The sequence below is a fragment of the Schistocerca serialis genome, chromosome 2, assembly GCF_023864345.2.
Source record: "Schistocerca serialis cubense isolate TAMUIC-IGC-003099 chromosome 2, iqSchSeri2.2, whole genome shotgun sequence".
Taxonomy (NCBI): domain Eukaryota; kingdom Metazoa; phylum Arthropoda; class Insecta; order Orthoptera; family Acrididae; genus Schistocerca; species Schistocerca serialis.
The window spans coordinates 436,655,288-436,681,699 of NC_064639.1; the positions used below are offsets into that span (position 1 = coordinate 436,655,288).

Consider the following 26,412-nt stretch of genomic DNA (forward strand, 5'->3'; position numbering starts at 1 on the left):
AAAATGCATACCTTAAGAGGTATCAACTTGTTCAATAGAGGAAATGGGTCTCACAGCAGCAGATATGAACAAGTGCTCATAGCTCTTGAGTATGCATTTTAAGTGGGAGTGTCAGAAAATATGTAAACAGACAAATTTATTTATTTTTATCATAGACTCAGTGATTCCTGTGGTGATTTTTCTTCATTGGTTGGGTCTTGTCTTTGCTTTTATCTCACAATATCTTTGCATCCCGTAGTGTTTTTTAAGGGCTGAGATACATGTGAGTTTTTTGTTCTCAGATAGTTTAGCGGTGCACTAAGATAGTACTCCCAGAATAGTTTATAACAGGGTGAATTTTCAGTGGTAGTTGTTGTCTGACAGTTCCTTGTGAGTACTTCCTGAAAGTGTGTGAGAATCTTGTAAGAGTAGATGTTGGAGGTGTTTACACAAAGCAGGATGAAAGCATCTGTGAGGGCTGAAACATCACTCTCTGCAAGATTTTTCTGTCATAGTTCTGTGTGTGAAGGAAGGTGTTGCAATGGAAGAGCAACGGGCCGTAGCCTGCACTTTTAATGCTTTTAGTGGTAAATAAAAATGTAAACAACCATATTCTTGTTGAAATAGACAGCGGCTGATTTTGGAGCTTACAAGAATGTGATTGTAGAACTTGTGATGGAAAATCCACTACAATATCGAAGTTTTATGTGAATGACAGCAACAGAGGTGGAAGAAATACTCTTCATAATTGGACCCAAAATTGCGAATCTACATTATTGAAGTGAGACTGCTTGTGACACTAATATTTCTAGCATTAGCTACGCTTATTCTCTTTATTTGGTAAATTAACAATCACAATGAAATAACATTAAACCAATTTCATCTTTACACCCGTAGATATTCAAGGACTAAATACAATGGATATCTGATAAATGAAGCATTTCCGGACATACATCTACTTCAATATTTTTACTAGTATTGACTTGAGGAACAACTCAAATTTCTTAATAAGTGTTCAATACCCAATATAATAGTATAATCAACAAATACCATAGCATATAAAATCATACAGCTGTATTACTTGTTAAATGGCAATTTTCAGATTTCCAAAATGATTTCTTCCACACATAACTTTACTTGTTTCTCTACATTAATTAATGTGTGTTATAAAACTACTTTGCCTGGTTGCTTTAATTGAGGATATTCTGATATTTTCTCCAGTGGAGATTTTAGAAACTGTAGAAATTTCAGCCAACAAACTTGCACTTTTTATCTCAGTTCTTGTAGTCCACCAAGCGAGGTGGCGCAGTGGTTAGCACACTGGACTCGCATTCGGGAGGACGACGGTTCAATTCCGCGTCCGGCCATCCTGATTTAGGTTTTCCGTGATTTCCCTACATCGCTCCAGGCAAATGCCGGGATGGTTCCTCTGAAAGGGCATGGCCGACTTCCTTCCCTGTCCTTCCCTAATCCGATGAGACCGATGACCTCGCTGTTTGGTCTCTTCCCCCAAAAACCAACCAACCAACCTTGTAGTCCAGTAACTGTACATTTCATAACGCTGGCCTTTCCTCATACAAACTAAATGCACAACTTCATTCTCCGTCCACATCCTGGAAGCTTTCTTCATTACTTTGTTTTGCTGACATATTGCCAATATTAACTCATATTGCATATCCATTGGGACAGCAGTTACAACTCTCCTGACAATGCCAGCACACTTTTATAGACTGACTGTTGCAGTGCTGATGTGGCACTGTGGGTAGCGCACTAGTCTCTCCTTCATGTGTCATATTAACACAGGATCGTGTCCCTTCAGTGGCAATTTTTGTTTATTGATTCTTTATAGCATCTTTATGATTTGTTTATACATTATTTGCTGCATAGCATTGTTTAAGTCTAGAACTTTCAAAATAGGCTAATCGCTTGTGCTGTTCATTTAGCAGATAAACAGGTGATTTCTTCATTCAAAAACATGCTACGGCTACATATTATGGCTCAAACCTTACAGTTTTATGGCTACTTTTATTTAATGTGTGCATAAGTACAGGAACGTTTATTACCAAGATGTGGTAGTGAACAAACTGAAATAACAGCACAAATCTGCGACACAATGTGGCCGCTCAACACTTATTTGAGAGCTATGGAGAGCAGCTCTCAAGAGAGGGAGCTTGCTGTCTACACAAGAGGTCTAAACTCGACAAGTCAGACTACCTGAAATCTTGCACCACTCTCAGACATTGCTGCAAGCTGACTCTTGGTGCTGCTTACATGACACATATTACTTGCAAATGCTCTCCAGGAGTTACAAGCTATCATGTGTATACACAGCTTAACAATGTTTTCTTGGTTTATGCTTATCTACAATAAAAGACATCACCCACTTAAACCACACATGCATTTGTGTGTATGTCAGCACTCAGCAACTGCTTTTGTGATTATCATGAAAGCAGTCACTGAGTGCTAACACACACAATCACGAATTTCCTTCTTTGTTCTGATCATGTCCAATGGTGTAAATAAAACACAGAAGCAAAGTCTTTTGTAAAGCCATATTAAAAAGATACTCATGTTTTAGTGTCAGACATTTTATTAATAATCATCTAAAATTACCGTAAATAAAACTTGTAACACAATATTCATCAAAACATTGAAGTTGGCAGTCTCCATAAACAGAGAACAGGCATGAAATCTATAGCTTGTTGCTGACAAGGAAGTCACTCAGTTCAGGGACGTCCTGGGTGAGAAAGGGAGGAAATTGTCACCATGTTAGGAGCTATGTTTGTGTCTGACATAAGATCGTACCAACCTAAAACTGCATGCCTAGTATGGATTAGTGTATTTCATGTGGAAATAACAATTTGTGAAAGCCCATTATAAAGATGTCCACCTTCAAGAGTGCTATTTATTTGTATAAGTGACTGAAATTAAAGTTGTTGCAATACAACACAATGAGCAGAAGAAAGGTTGCTACTAGAGTCACTACCTTCAGTTTGTGATAATCATTAAGACAGTCACTCAGCTTACTTCCCCATCCCTACAAACACTGGGAACATATAATACTAGCAACCATGACCCAAAGTGCCAAAAATGAAAATCTTGCTTACTATGCTAAAGCTATGTTACGTGATCAATAGCTCTGTGTATGTCTTGTGTTTTCTGCATTCTTCCAAGAGTGACAACAAACACAAATACAATTCACTTTTAGCAGAAATCTGCATGAAAATCCATGTTAAAGGTCATAATAATGCTAAGAAAACTTAAAAGGATGGGAGATGTTGTAACATGGAATCACTAATGACAGGAAAGCATTTTATCAGGGAAATTGGACTTCTGTTGGGACTGACACAAAAAATTAATCAATTAATTAATTAAAATGTGGGAAACGTAAAATAGGGAATTTAAAAATGAGGTTTTATTGTAGTTTCTGTAAAGTAGATAACATTCACATGTATGAATACATGGCTGTTCACTTCTGGGCATTGACAATGGGTTTGAACAATTGATCAAATTTCGATATAGTGTGTGTTGTTAATGTTTGGATGACATTAACATTATCTGAAGAAATCGATATATCTTTGATGTAGTATGCACATAATTTACTCAAATGCTACTAAAATTTATTGTATACATTCCTTGATAGTAATGCAAGTGTCAGAACTAGCGATTTCCTTCAATATAATCCTAAAAGGTAGCCACATAGTTGCAGCATATTATTAGTTGAGCACAGAAATGCTAATATGTACTGTGTGGACAGTTTTGAGGCTGTGGCAGTCAAGTGTATGAACTTTATGAAAGTATGAAATGAAAGAGCCAGAGTAGTTTGACAAATCCAATCTAATCCAGTTATGACTAAGCAGGTGCTGAGAATCTTTGGTGGCAGGAAGTCAACTCATGCAATCTCTCTTTAATGTCCTGTAATTTGACAGCAGATTTATCCAAGGTGCATAAATGTTTTGAACAAAAGCACTCTGGTCAAAAAATTACTCAATCTCACTACCATTATGCCCATTCTTGACAACAGCCTCAATTCAGTGAGGAAGACGGTATAATCGTTGTGAAGATGTAGATAAATGTTGAAATAACCATGGTAACCTAAATGAGTGGATCCTAGTTATTCCGTAGAAAATACCCTCAAAACATCACCAGCCTGAGCTATACCTACCATGCACAAAAGTTAAAAGATTCATTGGGCTGCTGTGTACTTTATGTCCATTATTTAAAAAGAGGCAACATCTCAATTAGTTGAACCACACTACGCACCACCAGTCTGTGCTGTCTGGTCCACTGAAAATTTGCAGTTTTATGTGCTGTGGCCTTTTGCAAGTCACCCAACTCTTGTTAAGTGTCCACTGCATGCAGTTCCTTCGTAATGTTCACTCAGAAACTGACAACAGGAGTTCCTGATGGGTCTGAAATCAACTGCCATTGACAAAACATGCCTTGAATTGGCTAGGATCTTTTTATGACTACTGTTCTTATGCCATGTTACAGGGTTGAGTTATACACTAATCCTTGTCGTTATGTTGGAAAGGCTGTGTTGATACACCAACAAATTGGGGAACTTCATTAGTGGTACAGTCCTGAGCACAGCCAACATGATGGCTCCTTTCTATCATTGTCACATCCCCATGTCTTCCCATCTTATTGAGCTGATTCCATACCACTGACTAGCACATACACATCACTTTCTTGCCAGGACTTACGTTAGTGGTGTAGGATCATATGTCTGCATGGCAACAGTTCCACACCATCTACGCTCTACAGCATTGCAAAGTAACCTGTGCACACTTTTACGAGGGCTAACATGTCGTCCAGAGAGCTTGTAAATATTAACTAACCTGATGGCTTATTCTAGCATGATAGCTAGAAATGCATGTTAGAAGCAAATGTGAACGCAAAAAATGTGGTCTCTGTTGGAAACTGGCTTCCACTGCAGAACTTCCCATCCATACAAGTAGAAATTAATAGTACTTTCAAAGAGCAAACATATCCAACCAATTGAAATAAGTATTACTATAATAAAGAGAATAAGAGAAATTTCACTAACACTCACCAATTATCAATGTCAATGACACAGGGTCACTCTAGGCTAGGCATCTCTCTCACCCATGTAACACTCTCACTCCTGATAGTACCCCAATCTAATGTGAACTTTTTGATGAATTATTTGTAGAGTTTACCAATTCATACCACAATCCTGTCTTATTAGCCTTAATAATTTGCTGGCATTTCACTCACATTACTGAAAAGCTGTGAATGTCTGTAGTTGGTCAGCATTTTAACAGTTGCAAAGCAATATTCCTGACCTTTCAGAGTTGCATTTATCACCGTGCTATGATGTAGGTGACCTGACAATTCATGCTGGATGCAATATGCACTGATGGATGGTCGTAATGTAGGCCATCTAATATTAGATGCTGTTATAATACTAAAAAAAAACAGCCTTCTAACTGCACAATGACTACGAAGCCTAGCTGAGTGTCCATTTCAGCAACTCCCCTTTGGGCACTGCTTAATCTGTTGAAGTATCAAAATCAAAATTAGTCACTGGAATGCATAACATGTCTTATTTACCACTGAAAAATTCCTGTGAGATTGAGAAATCATGTTGAGAAATGGAAGGCAGAAAATGATACTAAGGTGGCGCTGAAGTGTATACTCAGTCCCAGTAGACACAATGCGTTTACATGAAGCTTCACGGAGCTCTATCCAGGCACAATGTGTTATCAGAGCTCCACAGCATATTATGCGGGCAATCCCAAAAGTAATGATGGTGATGATGTTTGGTTTGTGGGGCACTCAACTGTGTGGTCATCAGTGCCTGTACAAATTCTCAACCTTTGCTCAGCCCAATCTCGCAACTTTCATGAATGATGATGAAATGGCGAGGACAACACAAACATCCAAAAGTAACGTCTTTTACATTTTTGAAAATATGAACCACCATTTATTTTCTGTGATAGTTGCATCATTTTAAAGGTGGAAGAACGTTTTGTGCTTCCACATAATGGCCATTTCAGCTGAAACATTTTTTAAGACAAAGTGGCAGTTTTACAATACCTGTGTAATACCAGCTTACTGCTGTATTGTGCAGGAAGTGCTGAATCTCACCTTCCATGTCATCATCTGAACTAAACTGTCATTAGACAAATGTTTCTTCAACTTTCAACTCGGAGAACAGATGGTAGTTGATCAATGCCAAGTCCAGACTGTATGGTGGGTGGCTGATGATGTTCCACCCAAAGTTAAGTTTTGTAGGAGATTGACAGTTTGATGGACGACATGTGATAGGGCATTGTCATAAAGAATGCTTATGCCCTCTCCTCCAGTTATGAATTGCCCTTCTGTGTTTTTCAGTGTTTCACAGTACCTGTCAGTGATTATTGTTGTCCCAGGAGGCAAAAACTCGACCAACAGTACCCCCTCCTGGTCCCAAGACACAGCTGCCATGACTATAATGGTAGACTGCATTCAAATTTTTGCAACTAGGGAGAAGAGGAATGCTGTCCTTCACATGACTGTTGCTTTGTCTCAGGCGTAAAGTGGAATACCCAGATTTCATTACCAGTGACAATCGAGTCCAAGAACGTATTCTTTCCATATGTGCAGTGGCGAAGAAATTTGCAAGAACAATCAACTCGTTGCTGTTTGCGGTCTTCTGTCAGCATACATGGTACCCATGTTGCACATATCTTCTGATATTGCATCTTTCACATTAAAATCCTGTACGTTGTGCTTCAGGAAACCTCCAATCTTTACACATGATTTCCTCAACCTTTGCAACTGCATGGCCTACCATACCGCTCCGTATCTTGTTGTCAATTTCAGTATGACCAGCAGTAAACACACTACACCAACTGCGAACATTTTTGACATCCATGACTGTCTCTCCATACACTTACATCAACTGGCCATTAATGTCAACCAGTTTAACACCTTTCGCAATCAAAAATTAAGTAACTGCACACTTGATGGTAGTGTTAAGTGGAAACGCCATTTTGAAAGGCTGCCAAGTTAAGACAGATATCCAAGCGAAGCATGCACGTGTTTATTTGGGAGTGGGGGAGGCACAAATCACTGGCAACTGGCCAACAGCCACACAAAGTTTCTCTGCAACCCCAGTGCTTTGGAGACCTTACTTTTGGCATTGCCCTTGTCTATGTGTTAAAAGCATCCACAATGGAGAAATAATCATGTTACATGTGTAGAAAGGTTTCAATTGTAGAGACCAGGTATAATGAACATATTGTCACCTATACGGTATGTGGATTATACAACTGCAAATTAATGTGGATGGAGAGAGATGACGAGTAATATTTGTTGTCAATGAATGACACCTATAGATCCCTCTTCACTTAAGTTGTCCTTCATCTGCATGTCTATCTCTTAGGAAAGTAATATCAATATTTTTCAATTCAGGCTTGAGACAAAAACACATGGGTCATTCCATGCCAAGTGGCCTAAGGGTCTCCCCCACTTGACTATCTCCAATTTCGATGAAATTTTTACAGGATGTACATAGAGACCTTACATGAAGCACTGCCAAGTTACAGCTTCATTAGTAGTATGGTGGGGCCACTAGCCACCTTTTCGTAAAGGCTGGTTTTTTGACATTGCGACTGAAATGAATAAATGATGAACTATGTTTTACCATTGCTCGGGATCTAAATGGCCTGTCATGCTGAAACTTTGTGATCCTGTTCAACTTTTTGGGTACAATATCTTAGCTGTAAAACAATAGGTCAAACTATGTTAAATTCATCATAATGTGCTATCAAAGTGGTTCTTAATCTTGTTGTACCAAATTTTGACTATACTTTGTTGCCTCGTATCTACTGAAAGTATAACTTTCGGAAGCTGATACTTTAGTTATCTGCAACCTGTCAGCATGTCATAAAGCTCCGCAAGTGGCATCCAGATTGCTCAAATAATAACTGAGTTATCTGAGCTCACTTTGTCTGATCAGAAAAAGTTGTTTTTATTTTGGAGTTTAATGTCAACAATGGAGCTTGGTAACATGCTTCAACAATTAGTCTGAAGCACACTGTTGTGAAGAGTGTTCAGATGTTGTGTGTGCCTTTTTAAATGATGTAAAGTGTGTTGTCATTACTGGATAAACATCTTTTTTCAGTAAGTAAAAATTATTTTAAGGTAAGGGGTGACTCTTTAGAAATGTTTATCAGATTATTTGATTTTTTTTCCTGTTGTATTCTCAAGGAAGTTCCCATTATCTACGATTCTTTAATATTTTTCAGTTAGAAATATATACCACTTCTACTTTATATAATATTTAAACAAACAGCAATTGGAAGCATAAATTTAATTGTAGTGTAATGGATATCAACATGGTTTCAGTACTATGTGTCATTGGCCTTGCAGATAATTCTGCATGTCATCTGAAAACTTACACACATCAGCAAAGCTTCATTCCAATCAAAGAATTTTCAGTAGAGCAACAGGAATTAATAAACCAAAGAAGTGAGATATGTCTTAATGAAAATACACAAATATGCTTTCATCACAAAGCAATACTTGTGGACGAATATGACTTTCTACAAAGATCTTGTAATCCTTTTTGTGCAAAGAACCATTCTGTTAAAGAGGGTTTACAGATTGTCAATGTGGAAACAGCAAAACAATTGCAAGCTGTGATTAAGAGCAATGTGAAACCTGGTCAGAAGATCTGTCCAACTTGCGGAAAATAATTTTTAGCAAAGAAAGCAGAAAAACCAGTCAACTCCAAACCAGTTAGAAGATTAAGCATATCCAGAAGTATCAGTCGATTCAAGTCTAAGTGCTTTTGGGGTCTCCCCTCTAAAATTTCAGAGAGTATCAAAAAGAGATGTGAAAGGTTAGACAAAACGAAAAATAAGCAAAGCTCAAGAGGCAACTGCGAATAACATTGCTGCTGCTGGAGGATTCGCCCCAAAAGATCTTGAAACACCTAGTACAAGCAAGAAATGTCCTGATTGTGAAGATTATAAGCAGCTGATTAAAGAATTGAAAGAGAAGTTGCAATGTCAAGGCAGCCTGAAAAATTGCCAATACTGAAAATAGTATCACAAATCTGGACTATAAAAGAGAAAATGCAAGAATTTGGTGTTTCAGAGAGAATGGTAAAAGCATATGAAATCAGCGCACACTCCGCTGCAGAGTGAAAATCTCATTCTGGAAACATCCCCCAGGCTGTGGCTAAGCCATGTCTCCGCTATATCCTTTCTTTCAGGAGTGCTGGTTCTGCAGGTTCGCAGGAGAGCTTCTGTAAAGTTTGGAAGGTAGGAGGCGAGATACTGGCAGAAGTAAAGCTGTGAGTGCCGGGCGTGAGTCGTGCTTAGGTAGCTCAGATGGTAGAGCACTTGCCCGCGAAAGGCAAAGGTCCCGAGTTCAAGTCTCGGTCGGGAACACAGTTTTAATCTGCCAGCAAGTTTCATATCAGCGCAAACTCCGCTGCAGAGTGAAAATCTCATTCTGGACACTATGATGAATTTACCATAGTTTGACGTTTGTTTTACAGCCAAGATATTGTGCCCAAAATGTTGAACAGGATCACAAAGTTTCAGCATGTCAGGTCTCTTAGATCCTGAGTAATGGTAAGTTGCAATGTCGAGAAATGTAATGTAATGGAAATATAAATTTATTTGTTCTTAAATGCAAAGTCTCCAAAATAAAAACAACTTTTTCTAATCAAACAAGGTGAGCTCTTTTCAATGGTGCCAAGAAAAATCAAATTTGAGTGATCCATTTTGAGATATGATATTTTGAAAGTGAACCAAAATTGACTGATTAAATTTTTTAGCACACTTTGAACTTCGATAACTCAGTTATTATTTGAGCAATCTGGGTGCCACTTGCAGAGCTTTGTGACATGCTGGCAGGCTGCAGATAACTAAAGTATTAGCTTCAGGTAGTTACTCTTTCGGTAGATACAAGGCAATGAAGTATAACCAAAATTTGGCATGACAATATTTATGAGTCACTTTGATAGCACACTATAATGAATTTACCATAGTTTGACCTATTGTTTTACAGCTAAGATATTGTACCCAAAAAGTTGAACAGGATCACAAAGTTTCAGCATGACAGGCCTCTTAGATCCTGAACAATGGTAAAACATAGATCATCATTTATTCATTTCAGTCGTAATGTCAAAAAACGAACCTTTATGAAAAGGTGGCTCGTGGTCCCACCATACTACTTATTAAGCTGTAATTTGTCAGTGCTTTGTGTAAGGTCTATATGCACATCCTGTAATCCTGTAAAATTTTCATCAAAATTGGAGATGGTTGAGTGGGGAGCTTGTCTAAATTTAGGCCACTTGACATGGAATGACCCATATGTATCTTATGTATATCGACAGCCATAGTTCGTTTATATTGATCTAGGGGTTGGAGTATGGGGCCGTTTATTTGTGAACTTTTCTTTCAATTCTATTGCCTTGGTGAGAACTCAAATGTGTATTAAGATGGGCCACAATGGGTCATTTGGTTCCTCTTCAGAAGTATCAACATTGTGGTATCATCTATGCTAGAGGTTGTGTGCAATTGGATACCCTGCAGTTTCACTTCTGATTCCTTCACTTTACACAGGAGTGGCCCTGTTTAACATGTTAGTATTTGCCCTATCATCCTTTCTTTTTATCTAGTAGATGCACTGAATTTGTTGAAATATTGCTCAACAGGTGGCTGAAGAAATGTACATTTCTTGCAGAGTTGTATGCATAACACAGTTGGTGCACAGCTTTGACTGATGGAACATCAGTAAATAGGTAACACAACACAACATGACTGTAGTTTGTTAGGTGAATATTAGTCTCCACAGATGCAACTGTAGATGATTACAATTCTCTTGGACATGTAACTCATTTAATATTCACAAATAACAATAGTTACCGGTTGCTTGTGCAGAATTCGTAAGTGTTAATAGTAGATGTAAAACAATTAATATTCATTGTCTTTTCTTCACATATTCCTGCTATCAGAATCTGTCTTTGCACAGGTTCTAGAATCCCACAGTAACGTGGACTCTAATTACTGTTTTCAATCTTGCAATTGATACTTAATTTTCTTATAAAGCTAGATGTATGTAATTTTCTTGTCATTATCTTGCATATTCATTTGAACTGTTGACATTTTGACAAACTGTGGAAACACTGAAAGAAATGTCAAATAGTTCTAATGATTCAGGAATTGAGCAACAATAGCTGTACCAATAAGAATCCAGAACAATACTGCCTTTGTAGCCTAAAGAAACTGTTTTGGTTAAATGAAGAAGGAAAAAACTTCTTAAAGGTAGGCATTGCACAAAGTCAGTTCCATTTGTAAAAGCTGAATGTGAATTATATAAATGGAGGAAAAAATTACACAAAGAAATAAATGCATGCCAAAACGAAACTTGGAAAAATGTACAAGAGAAACTATTTGAAGGATTTAGACCTGCGCATGAGTCAATATACCATAACTGAGGAATATCTACCAGACCAGACCCACTGAACAGCAACTGACAGGGACAAAGGTAATTTCCAGGCTTCGAGTGAATCCAGAAATCATACAGTATAGGATGCTGTAAAATTACAATCTAACTTTAAATATACATGTAGAGGGGAAGCAATTAATTAATAATACAATCGAGGAATTTGTAGTTAATGTGAAGACATAGCTTGCTGCTGTTATTCACGGAACCACTGTGTGTACAACACTAATAAAACTGCAAGCAAACCATACATTATTTTATGGTGAGGAATAGATAGAGACAGTAAGTTATACATTTGATGGGTATTATGACACCCTTGTACAGGGTGTCTGAAAAGTCTTTCCGATTACATAAATTGATAACTCAGGCTGGAAGTAAGATACTAATATGAAACTTGTGTCAAATTGTTTACAACTATCAAAGTTTTTTTTCCTGTTTTAGATTCGCAGTATGTAAGTAGTGGGTGAGGTGCAGTGCCCAAGAAGCCATGTTAACCAATCAGGAGAAGGCACAGTGTGTCCTGTGGTACCATGAGACATGATCACCAACCACAGTGCAGAGACACTTCCAGACAACATTCGGAATGAATTCACCTCATGTCAAGGGCATTAAAGCCTCGTCTGAGAGGTTCAAGAACACAGGATCGGTTGCTGACCTTCCGAGGTCTGGTCAACCAAGAACCTCAGCAGACAGTGTGGAAGCTGTAAGGCAGTCTTTTCTGAGAAGTCCAAAGAAATCGGTGCGCAGGGCCTCACATGAATTACAGATGACAAAAAGCTCTCTCCATGACATTTTACACAAGTGTTTATTGTTTCATGCATACAAAGTGCAAATCGTTCAGGCCTTGTTGCCCAATGACAGTACACGTCGATATGACTTTGCAGTCGAAATGCTATCACGTATTGAGGATGATGACGGTTATCTCAGACGAACTGCCTTTTCCGATGTAGCGACCTTTTTTGTCAGTGGAGTAGTGAATCGCCATAATGTGCGCATTTAGTGTTCCCAACCCCCTGGCAAGGTCATGGAGTGCACCAGAGGCAGTCCAAAGGTGAATTTTTGGTGCATGCTATTGCACGATTGAATTATTGGGCCATTCTTCTTCGCTGAGGCTACCATCACGTCTGCAGTGTATCTGGACATGTTGCAACTGTATGCTGTTCATCAGCTGCTTCAGTATCACCCCGATGTCTTGTTTCAGCAAGACAGTGCACCGCCTCATTGGGGTTTGGATGTCCTTGCCTATCTCGATATGACCTTTCCTGGGTGATGAATTGGTCGTGATGGGCCAATGGTTTGGCCTCCACGCTCTCCTGACATAACCCCATTAGACTTTTTTTTTATGGGGTTATATCAAGGACGAGGTCTACCGAACATGTGTACCAGATCTTGAAACCCTGCGGCAACGGATAACCACAGTCGTTGAATTGATCCCTCCAGTCATGTTGGCTAATGTGTGGACGGAAATCCAGTCATGTTGGCTAATGTGTGGACGGAAATTGAATTGTGTTTTATGTGTATCTATCAGCTGTGCTGAGATGAGGTAAGTACTGGCCAGCCCCTCTATCTCTTTGTTAGTATTTGTTTCACATCTCATATGAGATTTTCCATTAATCATTTAAATCACTATACTTCGTACGTTGAGAGAAGAGCTCCGACAGCTGGCAGCACAGTTGCCAGTATTCAAACCGGACAGGCAGCGAGCCAGCAGCAGTCACCCAGCACTACGGCAACACGGGGGAGAGGGGGGGTTGTCATGGTAATGTAAACAAAAGCTCATGATCTGATTGGCCATCGTGGACGCGCGAAGCACATGCGCCAAGGCTGTGTCAACTGTCAGAGCTCTTCTCTCACCATACACACTGTAGGTAAAGATTTATTTCAAAAGTGGAAAGCATTTTTCAGGCATGAGAGCAGAAGTTACCCAAAAAAATTAATAATATGATATTTTTTCTACAGTTCAAGAATGGGCCATTCCATGTTAAATCATCCAGGTTGTAACACATCGACTATCTAGTTGAGAACTGAGACTGTGTGCACTGCTGTTGTACCTAATTTCATTAACCTTTGCCAATTTTTATTGCTTTATATACAAATCTGTTGGTAGTAATTGCAGAAAGCTTGATGCAATGCCCTATTTCAAAGCAAACTGTGAAAATTTGAAAACTGAGTACAGTTTTTAAATGGAAGAAAGCAAGTCAACAATTTTTTCCTTAATATACTTTCTGACACATAGTTCACAAAAACATGAAAGAATTGGCCAGATAAGATTTTGCGAATTAATTTAACTTAATTTTTTCATTAAATTAAAAGAAATGGACGCTTGTCCCCTCTGAAAATAAATAAAAAAATTATAAAGTAATCTAAGTTTCATCATAAAAAAGCAGAGTTGAGAAATGGATGGCGAAAGAAGAAGTTATGAAATTTTATAATATTACCATTCAGCCATTAACATTCCCACAATATCCTTGAGAGAAATACTGTTCACCAACCAAGAAACTTAAACATAAGGATGAGCATACAAATACCGAAATAAAACAAAACTACAAAATACAAAATGTACTAATACTTTACATAGCTTCTGTGTCATGACTGAATTAACTCTGTACAATGATACATAGACTTTAGTCTGTAGTAGTTCAACACTTTTGAGAAGTTGATACTATGTCAATATTACACAAAATGCTGATGCTACAAACTGAATTAAAGTTCATCTGGAACTACAAGTGACAAGATGCTTTAATTATTCAAATTTAACATTTTTTGTGTGAGGTCCAGCTTCCTTGAAAACTCTTTGCTTAAAGAAGAAGTATGGCCTGTTGTTGTTGTGATTAACTTCACATACAATATCAGAAAAAAGGAGGTTACAAGCATCATTATCGGGTCAATAGAACAACAGGGATTATTCATGAGGATACTTGTACCTCAATGTAACATTTCCTTCCCCAAACACCAAAGAGAATCATATGCATATGCAACATAGCAGTTTGGATGCACAGAGTATTCTGGCATAAATGGTGGAAGTGCAGAGAAATCGTGGATACTAAAATCAGTATCACAGTTTATCCTTTTCACTCTGATCTTGGGTGGTGATAATGGTACAATGTGATGCATAGATAAGTGTTCCAGGATTCATTTTTGCACTTTAAAGTGTGGAAAAAGAAAATTACAGTTTCCTCTTTTGAGACTAAAGGAGAATTCAAATGCCATATACGTTCTCTGGCCAGAATTCAAATACCCGTGACACAGCAACAACATGACCTTTGTATAGTCTTTGCAAAAATTGTTAACAAGTCCTAACAGTGCCACCAATACAATAGGAAAGAGATTTTGTCATGGCTGGGTGGTAGAGAGAGAGAGAGAGAGAGAGAGAGAGAGAGAAAACCAGCTGCACTTTAAATTGAAATTGTGTTCATGGTAGCAGATATTTCTGAAATTCTTACAATTTTTGTAATGTGCTGCACATTTATTCGTGAAATATTCAACAGAAGCAAGGGGAATTTCAGGAAATTCCACTTCAAAAAATTCAATACAGTCTTCTGAGTGAGATACACCAAGGAGACATCATGTTCTAGATCATCAGAAATAATGCAAAAACTTTTTACATGCAACTGTTTTGTCCATTTGTTATAAACAGGGTGAGGCATCTAAGACAGGCAACCCCAAATATATCCAAAAAGAATAAATATATTAAGCTGCAGTTTTTGCCAAGTTATAGCCGACGATATGGTGCCTTTCTTGATGCTCACAAGCAATTTTTATCATTTATAGTCACCAACTTAAGACAACATTTCTTTTTCCTCCTTAAGGGACTATATGACAGATGTAAAGTGAAAAGAGAATTGTTGTTAGAGAAGTAAAATTTTCAGTACAAACAAAAATTTAAATATCTTCATTTCACAGCCCTGTCGGCAACTGTATAAATATTAATTTTAATTTTAATAATCAACAGCCTCAGTTGCGCCGTTTACCTAGAATTTACCTAGGTTTCAGTCGGGATATTTTCAGAATAGCAGTAAATACCATTTGTCCATAGTGGACATCATCAAGCTAAAACTACAAATCCATAAATTATCGTCAGACTATAAAACTTAATCTGGAACCAGTGCAGCACTCGTGGCTGCCACATCGTGGTCGCGAAGTGGGGCTGAGGCAGTTCCAGGCAAGTTTTATAGTCTGACGGTAATTTATGGATTTGTAGTTTCAGCTTGACGATGTCCACCATGGACAAACGGTAGTTTCTGTTATTCTGAAGAACATTGGGTTATCCCGACTGAAACCAAGGTAAATTCTAGGTAAATGGTGCAGCTGAAGCTGTTGATTTTTTTAAAAAAAAAAAAAGTTCGATAATGCCAAAAAAACATCTATTTTTGTTTTTTTGTGCAGTGTAGTAATTTACTTCATTCTGTACACAATTGTATTGATTTGAAAGATGTTTGAATCCAACAGGAGTGAATAATATCACTAAAAGCAAGCAATGTCAGCCTTCTTGCGATTATGGGGAAATAACATTGGCCTTATGGTCTGAAAAAGGCTGTTTTCTAAATCTCGCAGCTGCGTATGCAATGTTTCACACTAAATCTCGCAGCTGCGTATGCAATGTTTCACAAAATAGAATCTCCTAAACTTTATAGGCCTTTTAGGGAGCACAGAATAAATTTGTATAAAAGGAGAATATTTTGTGGATATAATAAGCTAAACAAGACAAGTGATCCCTTTTTACACAACAGTTATAAATTCCAACAGATGTAACCAATTTGCAGTTGGCAGCCCTAAGACACCTACTGACTGCTTACGTTACTATAGCAACAAAAACCTTCACCTACAACAAGTGTTAACTCTGGTGTTGTTGGTAGCAATGAAACACGTGAAGCTGCTGTGAATACATAGGACTGGCTAAAAACTGTCTTGAATAGTAATGCTAAAAAGGTACCTCACATAACTAAATATAGACCCTGCCCATTTTGGTCTTCTTTGTTGATCCATTATGGATCGTGAGACAACGGCTGGCATGAACAGTCTGTGTCGCCTGGCCACCAAGAGTTGTTGCAGGACGATTTGATTCACAGATCTAGTTATATGGCTCCTTCCGTGTATAGCGATTTACAACTATGACGAGTGGGGCCTGAAGATGGCATCAATGTAATGTCAAAACTGGTAGCACATAGAAGTTTATAAAATAAAATAAATTTCTACAATACATATGGCTGTTGGTTAATTATTGCATCAAGCTGCCCATTTTGAGTTCATCATTAACCACAAAGGCAGTGTACATTGCAAAATTGAAATTGATGGAAATGACTTTGTGCACAGGATCCTTCCAAAAGAAAATGGGCCATTGGGTTTCCTGGTGCAGTAATTCCAGCAGGGATGGCAAGCCAATGAAAATATTATCTTTTTAAAACATCAAAACCTATATCAAAGAGGAATAAAAAGGAATTGTGTCCTGAAGTAGAATCGGAACCTGAACTAGAATCTTAAGTCACCAACAATTAGGATACCGAAGAAGAATGCGACCAGCCAAATATTCCAGAAACAAAGAAGAAAAGGTGAAAATGTTGTTTGTGAATGATCTTTAATGCCTTCAGACAAGTTTTTTTAGAAATAGAAAATCAAATTATTTGGTCACTACAAAATATGGGATCTCAGTAATCTGCTTTTGGTGGTTTTGTGAATTCAAAATTTTTTTTGGTTCCAGGCTCATCAATGGCTTTAAAACCAAAATTTGGTATAAAATATGCCAAAGCACAGGATTTTAAAAAAAAGGCTGTTCAGTATGCACAAATTTTTCTCCATTTGGGGTCAATTTAATCGGGTTTAAATGTTTGTACACTGTAATATGTCATCAGGTGCACACGCAGAGAAGGAAAAAAAATTTCCAGCTTTTTCCAGGTTAACAGAACATTTTCTCCCAGGGGAAAACACACTTTTCCCATATAAAGTGGCAGTATATTATTCCTCAGAACTGTGAAACTTATCAATCCTTTGAATTGTAAAGGTTTTATATATGGGTGTAGAATTTCCTGGCACTTTAGAAAATGAGTCTCAGGGGAAAAATAACACGTTTTGGAAAGATCTTTGTGCAGCCACTTGTACGCTGCATATTTTCATATTACGAAAATATAAATTTGAATTCCACCAAACACCGCATGTTACTTTCCAAAACATTGAAATCGAGATTGCGAAGCGCTTTCATAAGTCAGTCATAGCTCGCCACGTCATCTCGCCAGCCAATGACAGTGAATATTCAGAGCATAGGACAGGTGATGTAGTCAGCCAATAGCAACATCACTGTTAAGTAGCGTGAGCGCACAAACAGAAAAAGTTAATGGTTTAAATTAACATATATAGCATTGCTACAAAAAAAGCAAAGCTTTAACATATAACATTGGTCTCTAATGTTAATAAGCTGGAAGAGAAGCTAAGCTTTCACATATAATGTTGATCTGTTTTGTGCATATTACACGTTAAGATAAATCACACAAATGTGCCAGTAAAATTTTCAGTAACGACATAAAGGTTTGATCTGGGTTCGAAATTCTTCTAAATGGCTTGTCATCAAAGAGTTGATTCATCGTACATTCTTGCACATACTTCAACTTGCGTAAAAGGAAATTTACTCTGAAAGTAACGCTTTTCAAACCACCATTCGCAATATTTTCCAGCGACCTGTTAGAAATAAAATTAAAATGAAATCCAGACCATTAGCTGTTTACAGGCATTGATAAATATTAATGGGGACAGTTGAAAGAGTGTGCCCCAACCAGGAACCTCAGCCACATTCAAATGGCCTACCAGAGGCACCACATGCCGTAGCTTCAAATACAAAAGCAACTTTGTCGCCAAGGCAATTGTGTTGCGGCTCACAGGGGTTCCCAGAGACACTGTGTGCATCCCAGAGTGCCCCCGAGAGCTTCAGACATGTCCGAAAGAACAGGTACCATCTTCATACAGATAAGGCTTACCGGCCCATGATCTTCAGTGCAGATGCACTCACATTGCTCAAATTCTTACGGGAATCGGTAGATTGACTGCCACGAGTAATGACTACAGTGGGCAGGGGCACCACAAATGTTGTGTGTGGACAATGTGGGTCTCTCATGGGTAGCATGCCAGGGGTAAGTCCCTGCAGTTGAACTATCCTCTGTGCCCTCAATGGCTATGTCAGGTAGAGTGTCTGCCATGTAAGCAGGAGATCCCGGGTTCAAGTCCCAGTCGGGGCACACATTTCCAACTGTCCCTGTTGATATTTATCAATACCTGTAAGCAGCAAAGGTCTGGATTTCACTGTAATTTCATTCTTTGAGAACTTCAAGATTACAAATGGCATTTGTTTTTTCAGACATGTCCGAAAGAACAGATACTATCTTCATATTGGTAGAAATAGGTTCGTTTCAGCAGTTTCCAATGAGTGCCACACAAGTCACCATCGTGCTTGCACAGCTATGATGACTCATGAAGCCCACATGTTCATATGCTTGAAACATTAAAAGATCTTACATTATGTCATAAAAGAAATAAGACATCAGAGGATACTCCAAGACCACTGAAATTTCATAACCATACTACAATGCGCACATTTAAACTGCATAATTAAGTACACTTCGTACGTCCAGATTCCCAATGAAGTAGGCCTCTACCTGATATTATTCTTTTCAGTGTGGTTTTTGAAATGTAAATTTTCTTGGAGTACCAGTCTCATATTTTGTTCTTTATTGTTACATAATGCCATGTGTGCTAGAAGATGAAAACGTGCCCTTGAAATGCAGCAAACAGTTAGCCAGTAGTGTGGAATAAAACAATTTGTTTCAAATACATTGACTGCCTTGACGGAAAAGATTAATGAAAGCCAAATTTCTTTAGCAAACCAACAAAAATAAATTAGTTGTTTTGCAAGGCACTTGACTGTCAGAAACGTGGAAATCAAAATCTAAAATTAATGACATATTTTAGCCTTCCGTAATTACGTGAATGTATTTTAATTCACTTGATAGCTCCAGCCACAGAAATCCATTTTGTTTTCATTTGACATGAGAGCAGTAAATGAAGAGGAAACAGCAAAATCACTAAATGTAAACACGGGTCACGTGGAGACTGCGCACTTGCCCACTGTATCTCAGGTTGCTCTGGGCATCAGCCTTGGGTCTACAATATTTCTGAACCAGGGCAATTCTACTTAGTGACACCCCCCCCCCAAGACCGTTCGAGATAGGACGTCAAAAATTTCAAAAAATCGAATTTTGAAAAATATGTTCATTTTGTAGTGCACATCTTTCTGAAGAGTCTAATACATAAAACACACGTGTTTGAAGAAATGTAAGACATGTTATTTGGTCCTAAGTGTGCCAAAATGCAGTGCCACGCCTGTTCACACTGCATTCTTCTATCACATGTCACTGTATTTCGCTCTGTGGAATTGAAATGCGTATATTTTGTAGTGGATGCCATCAAACTATATTCTGGACAGTGGAAATTAAAATGCCCTGTGGTGCCTCTACTGCTCCCAGTTGGACAGTTTTTACATCCTCCCCCTCTTTTTTAAGGAAAAAAAATTAAGAAGAAAGAAAGAAAGAAAGAAAGAAAAGGAGAACTCGCAATTATTACTGAAAGAGGTTATTTATTATCTGGAGAACAAGAACTCTTAAGAAAATGTACACTGTTTATTGCCTATTAGCTAACAGCTTGCTGTTTTGTGTGACATAAAATTAAATATAGGACACACAAAACCAGTAAAGACAAGAGACAAGCAAGACAATACACATTTCTTCAATCCCTAGCTTCCAGTATTTTTTTCTCTCTAATCCTGCTGCAGCTTTACATGGTGTGCTTTCCTTTCTGCAAAAGGATCTATTACCTCAACAAAGTTCGTCAAACATTTTGCTACATGAAAAATTGAAATGGTATTGTCTAATACTGAAGAAGTTGTACCCCAGACTGGTGTGGTTTCTTGATCTGATTATGTCTATTTTGTCATTGGCTGCTAGAAAAACAAAATAGCCCTTTCTAATATTGCAGCAATTGTAACACACACCTAATAAACGTGGGAGTTTTGGCACAAACTGTCATTTTTATAACACGAGAGAATATAATTCACGAAGTACCAATATGAAACACCTATTAGGCATACTACAAGCAGAAAGCTTTAAGTTAGGAAATAGTTTCACATTTCATCCATACGCTCCAGTTTCTCAAGCATGAGATTGGGAAGTAGTAGTACTGAATTTTTGTACAAATTTGGAATCGCCATATTCTTCCATAATATGTGTGAAGTCCCCATTTCTTCTCCTTCCTCGATCTAACAAACAATCTTGTCATCACTAATTCTGTAACTATTCCTGCCATTGTCAAAACTTATTCATTGGTTAACTTCACTAATCTCGCCAGAATAACTGGTTTAGTTATCCCGCAATTATTCTCCGGTTAGGCATTGTTCGTACAACAGTTTTCCATGCTACTTCCAAAACAGAAAGTAAGCTGTTGCTAGCCAGGGACTGTACAACTGGTCCTTACCAAAAATTTTCTGTCAAAATTTCATTTTCTTGGATACACCGAGAAGATAATATGTAATATTTCTTACCTGTTATTCCTGTTAGTCATTTATATGCACTCTGGTAGTCTGAATCTATGGATTTTGTTAGTAACTGTAAGAACGCTGATCATTCATTAACCCCATCAACCACATAATCAGGCAGCGATTGGCATTCACCCATTTCAGCTTTACTCTGCTCAGCTCGTATAGCCCCGTCCCTTTCTGCCTGCGGGAAAGTTTATTTCTAGATGCACCGAGGATGTCCGTTGACAGAGACATCACGTACACTGTGCGAGCATTCAAAAATCAACTTATGATTCATTCAGAAATCAACTTAGAATGTGTTAAAAAATGTTCAAAAACCAACAAGGATGCGTTTCAAAATCATATGAATTAATCAATAGACCAATGTGCACTGGATTCTAGGTATTTTGTGCAACAAGGGTTTTTTTTCCCCTCAAGAACATGAATTTGGTGTCCCCCCCCTCCCCATCCCCCTCCCTCCCCCAGGTCCAGGCCTGTTGAGCATACGTTAATATGGCACCTTGGTAGCGCCAGTAAAATTTTTCATGGTAGCATCTAGCTGCAATTGCTTACACAGCCAACAGCCCCATTTCTGTAGCCAGAAGCAGGTAAGGTACTACTCATATGCGACTCAATTGTGCATGCGCATGAGTCCATCCGTAACTGCCAAACTGAATCTAACGTAAACAGTTGTAATGCCATGCTCATAGGAGGCAATTTGTTGTTATGAAGCATTGCACAGTCTTCCTAAGGCCTTCGACACATTTTACTGTTGGCAGACGCTTGTATGAGCACTGTCTTTTGATGTTGTATATGGCACATTTCCTTTGCAATTTAAGTTTTATTTTCATTTTTTCTCTCGTTCATTTTTATTGCTGCAGTATTATTCTACAGTAGCGGGATGCAGTAATATCCTTTATTAGAGTATTGGTTCTTACCAGTAAAAAATTACAAAAATTTTACTGAAACTGAACAATGAAAAATTCCCCAGAATTCTAAAAAATCCCTGGGTGTTTCCTGATTTTCTCCCAGACGAATAAATTTCCGGGTTTTTCCCAGATCTCCCAGGCTATATACGCCCTGGTCATAGGTCTGAAGGGCTTAATGACTTAATGTGTAATGTTAACCTAAAGTCTGTATCATTTCACAAAGGACATTTTAAACATAGTATTTATATGCAGAATTTGTTTCTTAAATATGTCCAATTAAGCAATGGCATTAAATTGAAACTTTTGAGTTGATTATCTCAAAACACCTATATTCCAAGATGAATATTCAATCTCTCTTAACTCTCAGTATTTAATGCTGAATGTAAAAATTACAATAACTCAAAATCCAAAATTTTCAACATCCCTTTTCCCTTTCCTTCTCACGTGTACTTTTTCTGTGGCACTGAAGGAAGCTGCCAAGAGAACTTCAATGACATGACATGTATGGGACTTTATCAATAGTTTCAAGACAACAGTGCTGAAAAGCAAGGTCACACTATTAGCAGAAGTTCCACACACATCTACCCTATTATACCCAATATAAGCAATCACATAAATCAGGTATGGTTTGTGTGTTTACTACAATGTGTGCTACCAAGTGCTCAAAATATTGACCATGAGCACTGCTACGTGCTATAAAGCGAGAGAATCAGTAATGCATGCTGAATTTCACCTTAGTTAATGGCAACATAGGTCCATGTTATAAGACATTTCATGCCTTAGTGAGTCATTGGTGTTTCTTAACAGATCTCTCGTTTTCATTTTTCCCCACAGAAAAAAGTACAAAAAAGCTAAGCCTGGCAAGTGTGAAGACCATTTTGCATTCCTGAATGACTATTCCTTTGATCTCCAGATGTTCTCTTAAGGATGCCTATAATTACATGTTGGTACCACACTGATTGCCTTATTCCCAGTGGGATGTCTTCCCATAACTGCAGCAGTGGGATTGCCACTATCTTAGGAATTCAAGGATACTTGAACATGTTTGGATTCCCATCAATAAATCAGGAACTGTTGTTGACAGACCAAGAGTATTGCTTTTATCCACTTCATTTGAGTCAGCACTGATTTTCAGCTTATGGTACTGTGCACATGGCAAAAGCTGACTTCCCCATCATTTGTAAATGATGCTTCTTCCTCATATGTCCCACTTTGCACTTTCAGTAGATAACATTTGGAGAACCGTAACCAATTTGGAAGTTTTTGGCATGAAGCTATAGATTGCAGTGAAATGTGAAGAGGATTAAATTCAGTGGAAAGTAGTGTTAGCAGAACACTCGTTTGATACCTCTTGTACTTCTGAGATACCTCCTTGTGACGCTTGCGTTGTGTGTCATGCTGTTAAAATGTTGGTTCCATTTCTTTCCTCAGTTGCTCTTTTTATTTCCTTGGCATATTTTATTCTTCACAATTACAGTTTCTAGAACTTTTTCATTATGTTTGTAAAGACAGATCATGAGTGCTTGACACTATCTGCATACTATTCAGCATACAACCACATGACCACTCTCATAGTTTGGTGACAGTCATCATTTTTCGAATGTCGTATACGTTGTGAATGTCACCTTTACGAAAAAGTTATCTGATTGCCACAAAAGCATAACACAGACTGATGGGCTTCAAGCAAGAAGGTAAACACAAGAACCATATCTGAGTTACATGTTTGCTTCCACTTGATATAATAGGGCAAATGTTTGTGGAACTACTTCTGATGGTGGGGCAGTGGTTTTTGGAGCTGTTATCTTGATACTGTTTGATCAAGTCACATACAAATTATGACACTGAAGTTAGATTAGAAGCTTCTTTCAAATGCCACAGGAAAAGGGCATATAGTTCCATTAGGAAAAAAAGTCACTGCTGTAATTCAAAGACTATAAACGATAAAAATTACTTGTGAATGTCAGGAAATTTACCACATTGTCTGCTACAACTTGGCAACAACTGCACCTCACAATATTTATTCATTCTGTCTTAGCTGCCACACCTAGAATAAGAAAGTGCAAAGAGTGCAACAACCACTGTCCTGTGGTACCTCCATACTTCATCTTGAACAACAGAACTGACGTTTTCATTGAAATACATCAAAATTAAGACTGATCCTTCATCAGATGTTTCCTCCTCCATTTTCTGATAAAGTGATGATTGGAACACTTACAGTCATTCTATCTGTTGATAACCACTGACTGTACTGAACCATCTCATCGGAATTATGATCTTCTCTTACATTTTTTAAGTACATTTGAAGCTGGTGTGGTATCACACATATGGTAAGTACAGGCTCAGTTATTTATATTACATGTTATAATTTAATTAGATCTTGGAACATTTCTGTAACAGACACAGAATTTAAAAGCAGTTCAACATTTTGGTAGTAAGTGACGGCACATATGGTATGAGTTCCTAAATATCCTGTTTTGGTCATTTTGGTCATTTCGCTTAAATTACTTAAATCTATCTGCTTTTGTTCATGTGTATTCTTCTTTGTGCTCACTTTGTCTTTTTTCTCAGGTATTATTTCCAATTTTCATCATCTAAATAAAAACTGTATACTTTTTACAATGTCTTTCCTCTTTTTTGCTCAGGTACTGATAAAATACCCTTCTCAATTACAAGAATGCTTGCTTGTCATATCAGATATTAAGTAACTTGAAATGTGAAACTGACTTTTTGTTGAGACAAGGTTTGTGATAAAAGAGACAATAATTGAATTTTTTCAAGGCTATTTTCAAGTTCAGTTTTCTGTTTTATTTATCCAAAAGTTCATCCTAATGTTTGGCCTTTTGTTCAAGTACTGTTAATAGACTGTCAGGATTACTGCTTGATCAGTATCCCCTAACTTGATACATGTCAAATTTAGGTTTTTAATACCCCAGCTGGTGATTTACATTTATATCATCTGATGGCAAGTCATCATTTGTTTTACACTAATAAATTTGATACAGGAACTAGGGTAAACCTCTAATCTTTAAGACCTTTGCCTTTTCTAAAAGAACTGCACACAATACAGATGAAACAGATCATTTACGGCATTTAAAGAGATTACAGCAAATTTTTCTTTTTAACACACACACACACACACACACACACACACACACACACACACACAAATCAGATAAAACAGTATGAATGGCTACTGCTGAGCAATGAGTTAGTGCGTAAGTCCACAGCACTTTTGTTTTGCATACTGGTACCCCCGGTGGCTATGGGTTTATTTACTGTCATTTTTTATTTGTTATTCATTGTCACTCTTTGAATTTACATGTCGTCATTTGGAGATAGTGAGAGGAACTGTGGACACTAGAAAATGGAGTGTGTAGAGGAGAAATTCGAACTTTTTGAACATATTCCTTTGTTTGAGTTCACCAAACAGTGACAGCAGCAGAGGCGGCCAGAAACATTTGCGTCTTGTATGGGGTATTGCCATTGAACAGAGAATGGCAATAAAATGATTTTCTCGTTTTAAGGAGGATTTTTTTGACACTAATGACTCTCCATGTTCTGGAAGACCTTTGGGGTTTGATGACGAACATTTAAAAGTATTAATCTACAATGACCCACATCAGTGTACTCAAGAATTGGCAAATGTAATGAAGTGTGATTGTTCTACCATTGTATGTCTGCATGCAATTGGGAGAGTTCAGAAAGTGGGTGTATGGGTACTGCATGCTCTATGCCAAAACCATAAAATAATCAGTGGAATCAATTGGCTCATGAACAACACTGACCATTCCTATCCTATATCATTACTGATGATCGAGAAATTCTGCCTTTATGCTGACATGCGGTAAAGCAAGGAATGTTTGAGCCCAAACAAAGCAACTCCCCATACAAAATACTTGTGCACATGCGCAAAAGACAATCTTACGCACCTGTTGCAATAGCGACAGCATGGACAGTACGAATCCCTTCCCCAACGTGTCAATATCACTGTGGACATTTACTGCCAACAACCAAGATGTGTTGCAGACACAATCCAAGAACAACAACCAGGAAGACAGTGTGAAGTGATGCTAGTCCACCATAAGGCCCATTTGCATTCTGCTAGAGAAAAAAACACTATATGAGAGTTGGTATGTGAAGTCATTCTGCACCTACCTTATTCACCTGATCCTGTGCCCTCAGATTTTCACATTCTCCACCCTCTATCAAACAACCTGCAAGGAACTTCCTTTCAGAATGAAAATGCGCTCCAAAAATGGCTCAATGAGTTCTTTGCCTCAAAATCGTGATTACTACAGTTGCGGAATTAAAAATTTATCCCAATGTTGGCAGACTTTTGTAAATAGTGAAAGAAATATACTATCAATGACTGAAGTCTCTGTTATGTGTGTCTGTTGGGTTTATTAAAGTTATGGAAAAATGCCATGAACTTACACAGCAACCCATTATAAATTCTCTCTCTCTCTCTCTCTCTCTCTC

The 26,412-nt window shown here is 37.9% G+C and overlaps 1 protein-coding gene across 1 annotated transcript in view; it reads right to left on the reverse strand.

The window, feature by feature from the left end:
* Positions 1-26,412, reverse strand: part of LOC126455591 (glyceraldehyde-3-phosphate dehydrogenase 2-like) — a 100,425-nt gene that overhangs the window by 47,738 nt on the left and 26,275 nt on the right. The window lies entirely within an intron of this gene.